This window comes from Nanorana parkeri, unplaced genomic scaffold (assembly GCF_000935625.1).
Source record: "Nanorana parkeri isolate BGI_ZX_2015 unplaced genomic scaffold, ASM93562v1 scaffold213, whole genome shotgun sequence".
NCBI classification, from domain to species: Eukaryota; Metazoa; Chordata; class Amphibia; order Anura; family Dicroglossidae; genus Nanorana; species Nanorana parkeri.
Genome location: NW_017306481.1, coordinates 691864 through 707032, shown reverse-complemented (window position 1 = coordinate 707032; position 15169 = coordinate 691864). Strand labels below are relative to the sequence as shown.

General features: G+C 37.8%; 1 protein-coding gene across 4 annotated transcripts in view; it reads right to left on the bottom strand.

Moving 5' to 3' along the window:
• RALYL (RALY RNA binding protein-like) overlaps positions 1 to 15169 on the bottom strand; it is a 256662-nt gene that overhangs the window by 122713 nt on the left and 118780 nt on the right. The gene's annotated exons all lie outside the window — the stretch shown is intronic.

Here is a 15169-nt window from a genome sequence, read left to right as displayed (position 1 = left end):
ATAGCTTCTGCTCCACTGTATGCTTCAATTAATAATTAACGTTGCAGCTTGCTATTATGAAACTTGGCATCTAATTTTTGCAACAATGTTACCAAGCTGGAAAGCGCATTTTGTTCCTTTTCTTCCTCAGACAATGACCCGCTATTGTTCATTACAGCCATTTTTCTCTCATAATTGTTAAACTATGTACCGTGTTTATTGTTGCAGTGTTGATTAATTTTTTAAAACATGTTTTTCCCCACTAATTGGAGTTAATGATGTTTTTCATATGTAACAGGCAAGATTATTTTGCAGTCTTAAAAGTCAGCTTAGTCATTTTGCTGTAGGCTGCTTTCTCTGTTTTATTTTCATGTATTTTAAATTACACCATACATTGTAAACATTAAAATTTAGGCGAAAAAAATTAGGCTAAAGAAAAAAAAACATGGTATAGCTTAAAGTAAGAATACATATTTTAATTTGGACTAGCAAGGTCTGGGCCAGGATAGTAGTTAATTAAATACTTATCTGAAAAATTAACTACAAATAAAAAATTAAATATTATGCAGGAATATGCAGTTAAAAATTGTAAAATAGTAAAATAGTAATATAGTCTGAATCCAGATCAAACAAATATACATTGCCCAGCACATTTCTGCCCAAGCACTTCCAGTCGTCATATTTCTGATCAGCTGGCTCCAATTCTCTCAGCTCTGCTTCCCTGAACTTCCTGTCTAGTACAAGATCACAAGGGACAAAACAGTCTCCAGCAGGAGGATAGGGGAGCAGGAGGGTGGGCAGTGGGTCGGGACACACGCAGCTTACTAGCACACACAAGGGTGGCTCCATAGTACCCTGCAAGGGAAAGAAGCCACCCTAGAACAGGATAACAGGGCCAGTGCTCAGGGGACCAGCGGATTCTGCTGGAAACTAAGGGGGTTATTCACTAAGCTGCTGAAGGCAGCGGAATGAATAAGTGACCTGAAGTGAAGGGAGCTGAAGCATGTTTGGCTACTCACTGCAGCCGTGTACGCCTATTTTTAATCATACGTTGGCTGCATTCGACTCACTTCGCGTTCCTTCAGCGTGCCAAACAGCCTCAGCACGTACGGCTGAACTGAATGGAAAAGCCTATTCGTCTCAACAGATACAACATCTGGATTTGCTGAAGAGAACGTTCGGCACTTCATTTCCTGCTGTTCACCCCTATTATACCAGGGGCCGAATAGCAGACAGTGAATTGCCGAAGTTCGGCTCAGTATTCAATTTGGTAATTCTGTTCACTACCTCAGAGGTAGTAAAGCAGAATAAAATATGTTGTGTAAACAAAAAAAGAAAAACAGTGTGGAGTTCCCCTGCAAAGTCCTGCCAACATCCAAAACCTGAAATAAAATGTGGGGTACCACCTAAAATTCCACACCAAACCCTTAATCTGAGCCTTGGCCTGGCAGAGCAGCAAAGGGGGGAGGGGATGAGCATGCTCGACATTGGGAGTGCCCTCGACATTGGGAGGGTGAGGACAAGGGCCACTTCCCTACAACCCTGGCCTGGTGGTTGTGCGCCCCCCCCCCCCCCTTGTGAATGCGTAAGGGGTAGTTGTTACCTTTACTGATTCACCAAATAGTAAATAAAGACACTACACCTTGAAAAAGTCCTTTATTTGAACAAACAACAGAAGACATTTTCTGACAAGTCCTTTATTAGTAAAAGAAAAAAGTGTCCATCGATGCAATCCAAAGGCCTATCACGTTGCTCGGTGATGTAGATCCTCGTCAATCACGATAAATGATGCCTGCTGACTCACTATAAATAAAAAAGAGCCTGCCAACCTATCAGATGCCGCCGAACTCCCACCGCAAAATGGCAGGTCTGGCCCGAATGTAAACAAATAGGCGAAGTGAGTCATGACGTCACGACTTGCTCCAACCATTTTTTTTCATTCAATGCCTGCTCTCTGTCCTTAAATGGCATGTAAACAAATAGGCAGAGCGAGTTGTTTACTACTACTCTCTCCATCTCCCATGAAATGGAGGTAAATAAAGGAAGACATGTGTGAACTACAGCCTGTGTGACAACCACGGCTCCCTATACATATACAGTGGGAAAGTGAGCATAGCCACCCTGGGATCAGAAGTGGATTGTTTGTAGAATTACTAAACACCCCGGGCTGTGTTATATGGTTTGTTCCAACCCCGTTATGTCACTAAACACTATTGGGCAAATGTGTGGAAGACATTAGGATTTGCAACCTGGACATTCAACAAACAGAGAAAGCAGATGCATATATTATACATTTAACTGACCCTATTTGGTAGTTTCATAATGCAATGCTTTGCACTGAATAATCTGTTTCATCAAACAGCATGACATAGCCGAAAGGCGGGCACAGACAAAAAAAAATGAGATGGCGTGAGGTACGGGACTGCAGTTGTCTGCTAAGTGGAGCACACAAACTGTAGCAGGTCCTTGAACAACACAATAATTGTGGCACCTTAAATTAATACTAAACTCAGGAGTGTCAGCGCCAATTCAGAGAAGATTTGAGGATCTACAGCTCAGTGATACACAAATAAGGGACATTTGTGTTTACAGCTAGGGTACCTGAATGCATTTATAAGGTTTAACTCCTGAGTGTAGCGTCATTTTGTCTCACACATGTACATACTAAGGGTAGCAATTTGATAGGCTCCATCTTCTAGAGGAACCTGCTTGGTATCAGATTGCCTCGTCAATAATGCTTTTAGCATATTTCTCTCACTTTTTATTCAATAAAAAGCCAACCCCTTGTTCTCTGCCCTCTTGTTCACTTTACTTCCCATTATATTAACAGCACTAATGATGCTGACCCTGTGACCCTGAAACAGTTAAGTATCTCCATGCCACATAGCATCAAGTCTAGCTTTCCCGTTGACATCATTGTGTGCTCTCAGCAGAGGCCTACTTATTATTTAGACAACTCTGCAGACAAGCCTGGAACTCTTATCATATTGTAAGTAGGTAAATGTGTTATTTATTTATTGATGATATTAGTGTAGTGACTTTACGAGTTTTCTTAATGTTATTACCCTTAGAGAAGTAGTTCTTCAATTCTAAAAAGAAGTATTACACTCTGCAAGAATCAACCATAGCAAATAAATAGAATGGATGGATGGAAAGGTTGAGTCTACACAGTATGGAATAAACTGTTGTGTTATAAGATAAGAAAAACTAGTGGTCTTTAAAGCATGCATGTAATAAACTCTGTATTTGTATGTTGTAGACTATATTCTCCATAATCTCCGGAAAAAGTGGCCTATAGTGTTTATGACACGCTTTGAGTATCCGTTGGCACCATCAGTGGAGTAATGGTGATATTTTGTTTAATATATATATATATATTAATTTTTCTAGGATGAGGTTCTAGGGGAGGTAGGGTTATATTGTATGGTGTTTAAAAAAAATATATATATATTTTATACAATAACAAATTAATTGTAATTACTTTCAAATAAAGTAATCACAAACATTCTTCCCAGCAGCTGCTAATTCCACACCACAAACAACAATACGTTGTTGCTATGATTTCCACAATCTACACCCTGCCATGTACAAACTCTATCCTGAATTTTACAAGTACACATACATTCTGGTCCAGCCAATTACTACAGCTAATTTCTATCCCATGTGGAACAGATCCGCCAAACTGGATATGGCTGGAGTTTTGTCTTTAAAGATGAAAGCTCCTATTGAAGTTTTAAGTAATTATTGTTGTACTTTGGTGATAATGATGGCCAACTGATGAATGAAAAAGATAATCAGTATGGAGAAAAAAATTAATGAAAACAAAAAAGCAAAAACGTTACAGCCTAGCTAGCCATGATCAATAAGGCTTTCATCTTATCTCCTTGATGACCTGACTGATTTTCACTTTTTTATTTCTCACTAGATATTTGGAATACAGCTTTGCACTTTTAAGCTAATGCAAAGAAACCAGAAGGTGTAAATGACAGAGAATATCCACATATGAAGAGGCTATATATAGCACTACAGAAAAACACATTATAAAGTAGGATTAGAGAGCAGATAGCGGCGCTGGGACAGTAGGTTCAGTTCCATCAAAGGAAATATCTGTAAGATGACTATTCATATAGGTTTTCTAACAGCTGTACATAAAACATTCCTGTGGATCTAATAGCATCTGACAATATTGGCCTGGATGGGGACTGATTGTAGTGAATATACTGTATGTGTATTGGATATAAAACAATGTACATGGTATACTGTATATTACTTTAGTAGTAGAAATAATAGTATTCAATATTATTATTATTTATGAACTTTATACAAACATGGAAATACACAGATATAGTAAATATATTGGAGTTGTTTTACATGTCAAAATATTTGTATTTCTGTCTAACCAGTCCTCAGATTTATACAGCCCTGGTGCAAAGCACAGCTCTGTCTTGCAGGGCAGAAGACCCGATGTTCCTCTGGTGAATTTAAAGTAACTGTTACAGGTCTTGTCTTTGAATAGACGGAAAAGGACACTGCCAAGCTCATCTCATCACTCTGCTCTCTCCTACTATCATGCTCTATGTCAGCACACAAGTACTGCAGAACACCTGATTGTCTCCATGTCCTCCTTCTCCCTCTTGCATTCTGAATTCTGCTAATACCAGGTCAAATTCAGGTATCTACACTGCTTGTATAAAAAAAAAAAATATATATATATATCTTTATATGGATATATAGATATAAAGATATATATCTATATATAGATATATATCTTTATATCTATCTATATATATATTTTTTTTATTTTTTATTTTATACCTGCCTAGAGGCCATCTATAAGGGATGTCAAGTTAGCTGGCAAATTGATCATTAGGAACAACACCTTTCTGAATTTGCATTTCTAACTTCCTTCTTAGACAATAATTTTTAAAAATGAGTCACACCAGCATCCAGCTCTATGTCAAGGATTACATGAAACAATGTCATCTATCCACATAAAATGAGTAGAAATTGAAAAGTTAAAAAAGAAAACAAACAATGTAAAGTGCTTGCATTACCTGACCTGAAGTTTTATCCACAGGAACAGTACAAATAATATTAAAGGGAAACTATAATGGTTTTGAGTCACTTTTATGATTTTATAACAAGGTTATGTGAAACTCTGTTTTCTTCTTTGTAAAACAGCAAGGAATTTCAGTTGTCCGAAAACCATTACTAGATGATCTTTTTTCGCTGTTTGTCATGCAGCTGTGATCATAGAGTTTTCAAGTTTAAAAATGTATCTGGGTGACATTGGATGGTAACACAATAAATACCTGTCATTGGATATTTCCTCTGTGCCCAAGATAAAATGTCACTTTCATTCTGAACCAGAAAGCCTTAAACTTCAAGACGTATCATTGACAGTCCTTGGCTGCAGTTTAAAAAAAATGATGAAAATCATCCAGCAGAGCAGAAAGCGTTCACAAAATACCGTGTTCCTGACAATCTTCTTTACACGACAATACAAAACACCACAAAATGCATTCCCTTTCTGTGTACTGTCTCAGATAAATGCAGGGTAATATGAAGGAAGCTTTCAGCATCTCATGACATTTGTCTATTCAGTTTGATATGTATATAAATACTGGGAGACTATGCACTGTACATGGTAGATGTCTGGATTTGTATTCAAAGAAAATAAATCTATTGTGGTTTGAGGAAAGGCAAAATTGTATGCGTCACTCACAAAAACCAATCAAATTGTATCTTTCATACCGTATTCGTATTGTGAGTTAAAAATACACGTTAGTACCTGATTAATTGCCATCGGCAAGACTTGATTTTTTTTTTCAATTAACTAAGCCAATCTAGCCCTTATAAATGACAGCTGGAGGAAAATTGTGTTTATGTTGCCTATAGTAACCATAGTTTGCGATGGACTACAATCTCCGTACAAATTAGTAAACTAAACATGATTTGAGGATCTACAGCTGATTGATACACAAATAAGATACTTTTGTTGTTAATAGTTAAGTTAATTGAATGCATTTTTAAGATTTAACTCCTGAGTTTAGTGTCACTTTATTTATATATGGATGAAAAAAGTGAATTTCATTTAATATACAAAATATGTAAAATTGCCTTACTAAGAGGATGGGAGAGAACCTGTGGCAGTATGTTTCACGACCCAAGGGATTGATCCAATACGGAATTGAAACAAACTATGTTTAAGTTGGAAGTAGGCTTTGTATCTATTAATTAAGAACCCTCAGTGGAGGACAGGCTGTAGAAGACCCTTTTACACCAAATATCTCCATACTCCCCATCTGTTTTGGAGCCCATAGCATACTGAGTTTAAGGCAAACCTGAAGTGACTTAGCTAAACCTCCGTTTGCACTACACAACGGCACCTCTGGATGTCCGCCTATTAGGAAATCCCTCCTCTTCAGTGGCCCAAGAGCCACGAACCCAGGTCTACACTTGTGCTTAAATATTGAACCATTTTCCTAGCTTGAGAGTCTGACCTGCCTTTCCTACCCCTCATCAAAGTGAGGGGAGATAGTGAGTTAAGCCAAACTGGAGTTTAGCGATCTAGAGCACCAAAGATAAAAAATGACCTGATGCGCTGGCACCTCGATATCTGCCATGTATTAGTATATGCAAATGGCAAATGCTCACCCAAATTAAAATCTAGCTAGAGAAGACTCAATATAGTCAAGATGGGTGCTGTAACAATAGGGAAACTTCCCCCAGACGAATCTCCAATAATTACACAATAAAATATATGTCAGTACACCAAACCGGTTTAATAATTCACAACATATATAATTTTATATATTTTCAACATGAGTATGAGTTCAAGACATCGTGCACAAAAATATACAAAATCAAAACTAGCCTAGCTACCAGACACATTGCAGTACATCTTGCACCATATATCGGGAATTTCCTGTACAAAGTTTGTAACAAAAAGAGTTGGGATTTAACTTGATAAAGGGGTTGCCCATCCTTTTACCTCTACCTGTCACCTGGGGTCCTGCTTATCTAAACCTCGTATATGGTAACTCTTTGTGTAACATTTTTTTGTATAGTAAATGCGCAATATCTGATATATGATATATGATTTGCACTGCACATTGCCCAATAACTATGTATAGTTCAGCAATTGTGATTTCATGTATTTTTTTTAGCATGCTGTACGCCATACTTTTATTAATGTTAAAAAAAAATATAACAAGAGCTATGTGAACTCTAAAACCTGTTTGGTATTGGTTCTTATTACGTCTGCCATGAATTACCAGCAGCAGATCTCACATCAAGTTTTCTTTTAGTAACTGTATTTATTTTTGTTTTTTTACAATTTATATGAAATAAACATTTGGTATAGCGTGCACGCATGACACAATGAGGTGAATTTATCAAAACCGGAGCAGATAAATTTGGAGCACCTGTGCAAGGCAACCAATCAGCTTCTCTCTTTAATTTTCAAATCTTAACTGCACAAACTGAAGAGAGAAGCTGATTAATTGCCACGGGCAACTGCTCCAGATTCTTCTGCTCCCGTTTTGATTAATTCTTATTCTATATAATTATGTTTTTGTCCACAGGAAGACCTCAGCCGAAGTTGTTTACATGCAGGCCAACAATTTATTTTTACTCCTATAAACAAAGGAAATATGTAAAAATTTATATTTTCCTTTTCAACACTGGCTTAAAAACAGATTCTTGTATAAAACACTTAAAAAAATAACAAAAGATATAAGACAATTCACAATTGCTAATTAAACTTGGAAACATCAACATCACTTATAAGCTGTGTAAACATTAGTGAAAAGGTTATAGTCCCCAAAGAAAATTCTGTATTAACTGAATGTCCTGGGCTTATGAATTTTCTTGCTGTGTTTGTAGATACACAAATTATGCTGATTTAGTGTAGCTGCTAATCGTGGTGACTTTATAGCTAAGCATCACTGGCCCTAGCAACTGGCACAGGATATCCCTACTCCATAAACTGGTTGCCAGGGGGTACTAAAGCATAGCAGTTGAGCTGCTTGCATTTACAGGCAATAAGAAATCAACATACAACCCCTTTCCATTAAAATTGTAAAAATATTATTTTTTAAAATCTTAAAGTGCATCTTTACCCCCTTTAACTAAAAAGCACATCGGTATGCAGCTCTACATTCTGCTACAATATCATCTTGCATTCATTAGTTAAACAAACATTGTTTTCTTTTACTTACAATTATTGGTTTTCTTCTTGCTGGTCGTCTTGGGAATTAGTGACATAATTGTGCCCAAGCGTTGCATCCTTGGAAGGTTACATCAGCAGAACATTGCTGGGAAATCTCATCTGTAATCTCACGAGATCTCAAGGAAAGGCATTTTCTTTCCCTGGGATGATGTGAATGGTCACATGTCCTAGTGACATGTGCCAGAGTCCCAGGAAGTAAAGGGAGATCTAGTAATTTTCCCTTAGTTAAAATGTCAACTTTGAGAAGACTGGGGAGGGAAAGAAAAATAAGGTATGCAAGGAATAAAAAAACGACAATTATCTAGAAGTATCTGCTTGTAGATTGTCACTACTAAACATCTCTAAATGTGTCTGTGTTGTCATTTTAAAGATATGGGTAAAGTTCCTCTTTAAAGAGCATGTCATAATAAACACTTATGTTTTATGAACATATTTGTCTACATGAATGTCAGTTAGGTGCTAATCTATTTGGTCTCAGCATCACTTTCTAACATTTCTCTACTATCTGATGTCCATGTCCAGCTTCAGGGTTTAATTAGAGTGGCCACTGTAGGGAAGGAGTAAAGAAACCGGATTTAGCAAGGACAAGAGATGAGGCTACTAAAGCTCACAAACGCTGAGATCTTACATGAATTGCAATGCAGCTTGTGCATTACTTATTTCGAACTAATTCTGCCTGGCTTCATCCAACAAGCATCTTTGATTTTGTTATCATCCACTCATTACTGCCATCAGTATTCATCTATGCAACAGCAATCAATGAATTCAATCACCAAGGAAGAACAGAAAGATAAAGGTGCAAGTGAGTGTGACACCACTCCAATATTTAACAGAAATAGCACTTTGCCTAGTGTCAGCAATATCATCCAAAATAGGCAGCCTCAAACAAATATAGACATGAAAGCACTTTTTATGTGGAGTTTAAGTAATAAAGCAGAACAAAAGCAATGCTGAGGTGCAAAGCGCTGTAATGGGAGTTAGTATGTATTTTCAAGTGCATACGATATTTCAAGAGGGATTATGATGGGAGACAGTCAGTGTACCCCCTCCATACACACATACTGTACTCCTTAGGTACTTATATGCCCTTATTTATCATCCATAATAAACTAATCACTGGGTTACTGTAGAGACTCTGGGAGTTCTGCCTGGCAGGTTAAGGTGAGCAATATGGAGACCAGCAATATCACCCCCCTTTCTTGTGTAATGTGTAAGGACCCAGTCCAACCACGTTACACCGTACAGCTGCTGGTGTGCATGTGCCCAGCACAGTGCTGATGCACTCAATTGAGTTTCTTTATTTGTTAGAAATGTATTGAAATGTCACAAGTGGCATTTCATTAACGTGAACCCTCTTTGTTTGAAAATCACATCAGCATGCTGCTCTGCATGATGATATGAAAGCATCTTTCATTAATTGGTTAAACAAACAAAATGTAATTCTACTTCCTGGTCCACTTTGGCAAAAGTGATGCAATCATGCCAAAAGTGTTGCATCCTGAAAAGGTTACATCAGCAGATCTGTAGTCTCATGAGATCTCTGGGAAAGGCATTTTCCTCCCCTGAGATGATGCGCATGGGCACATGTCCTAGTCACGTGTGCCAGAGTTCCAGGAAGTAAAGGGAGATGGATTCATCCGCCCTTAGTAAAAATGGCCACTGTTAGGAAAATGGGCAGGACAAGAAATATAAGGTATGCAAAGAATAAAAAGCGGTGCACTTGTACCGCATGCCATACTTTTTTCAGCGCACACCGCGCCTGCAACACATCACAGTGGTAAGTCCATCTGGAACGTGGCAAATTGCCTCGTCTTGTGGAAAAAATGCCCAGTGCAGCCCCAATGCATCGAGTGTGAACGGGCCGTCAGACTTAGAAAGTCTTCTTCTAACTTAAAAGTGTAAAATGCCTCTTTGGTTTTACACTTCAAGCATAACTAAACCCCAAAACAATGCATTAATTTTCACTTTCCAGGCTAAGAACATTTGCAACAAATACACATAATAGATGTTATTCTTGCCGGAAATATCATGTCCTCACTTCCCATGAGCTTTAAATAAAGCACAAAGGACCTTCTATTTCTTATGTAAACTACCAGCTTCATCAATCAACTGTGTGATTGCAACATTTTTGAAGTGTAACTCCCTCCATAGTTTCAATGGAGAAATGAGAGTAGACATGAAGGGAAAAGACGTGTGATATACATACCATTACATTGATTGTGAAATAAGAGGAGAAAAAAAGCCTTAAGAAGTAAACTATTGAAGCCATTACATTTAAGGACTAATAAGCTGCAATATAAAACATTTTTGTTATTGGGTTAGACATGCTTTCAGATAGCCGCAGTTGGCAGACAAAAACATAAAGTCTTCTGTGTTTTACTTAACCTCACTACACTGAGATAGCATGATGAAAACTGAACCTTCAGCTACAGCAGGCTTCGGGATCACAACAATATTGCAAGTTCAGATTATCCTTCATGAGATTTAAAGTGGCAGCAACATATAGTACAGAGGATGCCTAGACAACACAGATAAAAAGGTTAAACCCTGGGAATGGTTTGGCATGTTGGTTCTTAGCTGGGGCTTTGTGATGAATACATTTTGGTATATGTGTGTGTGGGGTTGAGGGAAATAGAGCATGTGTTATCATAAACAATAGAAATTAAAATGACACTAAACGCAGGAGTTAAATGCATTGACGTACCTTAACTATTAACAAAAATGTATCTTATTGGTGTATCACTCATCTGTAGATCCTGTACAACGCTGCTGACATTTTTGGCACTCTATAAATACCTTTTTATAGAAATAAAATAAAAATAACTTTGTTGGTGTTTTGTCCCGGCACATATCAGATTGTTCTATTTAAGGAGTGAGGGACCACACAAACAGGGACCTGCTAGCCATGTAACCTCAAAATAGAAGGGGTATATCCCAGCCCAGAAGTGTGGTAGAGAGATGTGGTGTTTTACATAAGCTTTATTTTTTTTCTTATCCATCCATGTTTATGTATCTGTACACTAGTTAATGATGCATTGTTCTAGAATCTACTGCCAGTTGTGCTTTAGCAAAGGACACCTGCTAATTTAAAGCTGAACTCCAGCCTTAGCCTCAGTCTTGCACAGTTGTACAGGCTCCTTTCCTATACTGAAATTGCTTACTCTTATTTCACTGAACACTCTGCTCACAGCTGCAGCAAATCAGATAGAACCTACCTAATTTCCTTCCTGGAGGAATTCAAGGATCCCCAGCCTTATTGTTTTGGGCCCACCCCTTTCATTAATTGGATTTCAGTTCTTTAATCATGGAGGTTCAGCTTTAAATGTGCCTGGGAATGCCCACCCCTCCAGGCTGAAACCCACCTATTAAGGTATTTTGGTAGTTGCATAACTCCTCCCCAGAGCCAGCCCACTGCTTGCATCAGGGTGAGGGCTGTTGAGCGGAATGCTGCAATGTTTTCCAAAACATATGTACAGCACCCTGGCGGCCCCTACGAAATGCACCCTGCATTACTTAGAAAAGTACGAGTGATGACAGTGATGTGAGGCAGGGAACAGGGAAGGAAAATTAAAAAAACATTTTCAACTTGAGCTTTAATTAACTGCCCAAGATCCTCCAATATCAGTCCTAAAACAATAACATTCATTCAAAACATATAACCTGTGTGCAAAGGCATCTGAGTTCATTTTCTCGAAATATCTGCTTTTGCTTGGCCAGCTTTATTGCCCTTACTGAATCACATTGTTTGTATTATTTATAGTTTATTGACAGCAGCTATTCTCTTTTGTGTGCAGTTGATAATTTGACATAAGACAGATAAAATAAACAAAAGGTGCTTTGAGGAACAGCATAAAAATAACACAATGAAAGGGATTTAGAGCAGAGATGGTGCTAGCACAGTATCATTTTGCCATACAAAAAAAACCCATTAATTTGATGTATGTATGAAACAATTTATCATGTTGTCCTCGTTTTGTTAGCCAATTAGATAATTTTTTTCATTTTACAAAATAAAATGGCAATTGGTTGCCCTCTTTTTAGAACATAACCCTAGTTACTAATAATGAATGGTATATTAAATAATTCCTGAAAACAATGCAGAAACTTTAGATGGCAAAGGAGGTCATATACTAACATTGTATCTGTGTACTGTAATTAGGGGTAGTTACACTTTAACACTTTATCTTATGATCACATGCTTTTTATACGCATGGATGAAAATAAATAAAAGGTTTATACTGGAAAAATCTCTCTGTATCTGATACATTTTATGGCAGATTTTGTGTGATGATTACTTACACAATAATGTTCAATCCCCCCTCTTTAGAGACCACTATGGCTAAGGGTCACACAAAGGTTTTTCATGCCTGTGATTTTTTTAATTGAAAACACTCTGGTGCTGACAAGAGGATCTATTCCCAAAAATTGATACATGTAGGCTACTGAGCGTGTGACAGTACCAGAGCACTTCTCTTTGACATTCACACTGAGATGATGCCTTGATCATCGACATGGTGAGAAGCTTGCAAGTTACAATGTTCAATAAAAAAATCAGTACTTGTGTAAAAAGTTATTTTACACTTCCAACTGAAGCAAAGACTAGGGTCATAATTATCATGATCCAGTCATTAGAGGAACTGGAAAAGAGGGACAGCACAAAAAATACAATATAAGACTCATCTTTCTCATTAAAATATTGATTTGCCATCATTCCAGCCCCTCTGAATGTTTGCATCAAACACAATCGCAGAATGTCAAATGTATCTTAGATCTAAACAATTGCCAATTCCTTCAATATGAGCCTCCTCCAGTTGCCTTCATTTCTATATTCTAATAAAGCACTCAAGGAGCCCAGGCTATTGGGGCACTCTATCATTTCAACTTTTAATTAAGACCTTAGGTCATGTGCTCTGAACCTTCCTCTTCTATACCTCACTATTGGTCCAAGTGATCACTCATAACAGTGGTGGACCAACAGTAAGACAACGGGTGAGGGACAGTTTTTTAAAACACTGATCAAGATTTGTATAAAAATCCCCAACATTTGGGATTCCAGGGTGTTCTATGGTAAGCCTAATTGCCATAAAGGGATCTGGGAGGTGCCTTCTATAGCACTTATATACAGTATATAGGCCAATTTACTGACCACAGGGATCCTTTAAGGAGGAGGAGGGGGATGCCGAAGCCTGTTAAGTGGGGTCCCAAGACTTTCTGCAATTGTCTTTTCTTTTTATTCTTTGGTACAGTATAGTCCAATAGTAGCTCTGTATTTGAAGTTATTATTCTACATTTAATAGCATATATTTGTTTTTCTTGCAGTATCTGTTCATGTTTATAGCCAAAGGGGTGGTGCGTCATAATTTGTATGTTCTTGCACAGTCTGATCTCTAAATATAGCCCTGGCAGGTGTACATTAAAGCTGAAATTGAGTCTGTTTATATTTTGCCTTCCGTGGTTCCTCTCTTCCCTTCATCAAAATGCAAACAAAATTATAAGGTGTTCTTCTCTGTTCTTCTCTTTTCTGTTCTTCACTATGGAATGCAGGCAGATCATAAATGCTGAGAGGGGGCAGCAGGGTGCTGTACATAGCTTCCAGAGAACAGGAAGCTGTGGTAAAGCCAACATGTGATGCTTAACTTTCATGATTAAAATAAACTGAAAACCAATGAAAGGGAGGGGTGGGCTAGGGACAGTCAGGGGAGGAAAGATATAAATGAATCTGGAGGTCCTCCCGTCAGGATATTAAGTGAGCTCTATCTGACTTCCTACAGCTTCTAAAGTACATTGTAAGAACCTCACAGGTTGCAGTGAAATCACAGTAAGCAATTTCAGGAGAGGAGCCTTTACAATGGTGCAAGACTAAAGGTAAGGCTGGAGTTTAACTTTGATGAGCAGGGTAGAACGTAGACAACCTGTACAGTCAGCAAAATGTCCCCCAACCCTTTCCTTTCCCAAGTTAAAACTTCTTTACCCAGTTGTAGTTGGGAATAGTCTCTGGAAAATCTTTTTTCCTCTTCAAGAATGAAGCAGTACTCGCAAAACACAATAAGAGAAATTTATCAAAACTGGAGCAGACAAAATCTGGAGCATCTGTGCATGGGAACCAATCAGCTTTTATCTTTAGTTTGTTCAATTAAGATTTGAAAATGAAAGAGAGAAGCCAGTTGGTGGCCATGCACAGCTGCTCCAGATTTTCTCTGCTACAGTTTTGATAAATTCCCCTCGCTATGTTCTACAGGTTACTGGCCTCTGGTTTGCCTATGCCAGTTGTCATTCAGAACCCATTACATACTGAGAGTATTGCTCCACTGTGCTGGAAGTAAGAATGCTATGAGAAGCTACACCTAATCCTCTCTGCTATATAACAGATTTTCACGTGCTCCCATAGCTTTAAAAGTGGAGCAGATAAGGGGAGGAAAGAGGTGAGGGAGCAAATTAAAGTTAGAGGGGCTTACTAGAGGTGTGCCATCTAAATATATTATTACTTTTTTTTAAATGGCTAAAAGTGGTAAAAACACTTTTGTGTATGCTCACCCCACCTACCTGCCCGACTGCACGGGGTAAAACACAGCGATGGCTATGTTGAAAAGTAACATTTTATTGGAACCATGCCATTTATTCCACCTTGGGTTGATTTGGAAAACACTGATCTATATACATATGAAAATAAATCTTTTGAAGTTTTACAAGGACACAACAAGATAAATAGAGACGGACCTATAGACGCATTAATGACACCAGTACATAGACAGACACAACAAACATAGCATGTATATTCCTCAGCAGTAATATCTGAAAATTAATATGTTACATTGCTTTCTCAGAATAAAAGGCTAAGTTTGCAGACCAGTAAAATGGGTCTAAGTATGTGTTTAAAAACATCACAAAGGAGCAATGCATTATAAACATTATAATTATACACATTGTAAAATATATATAGATATAGATATATCTATA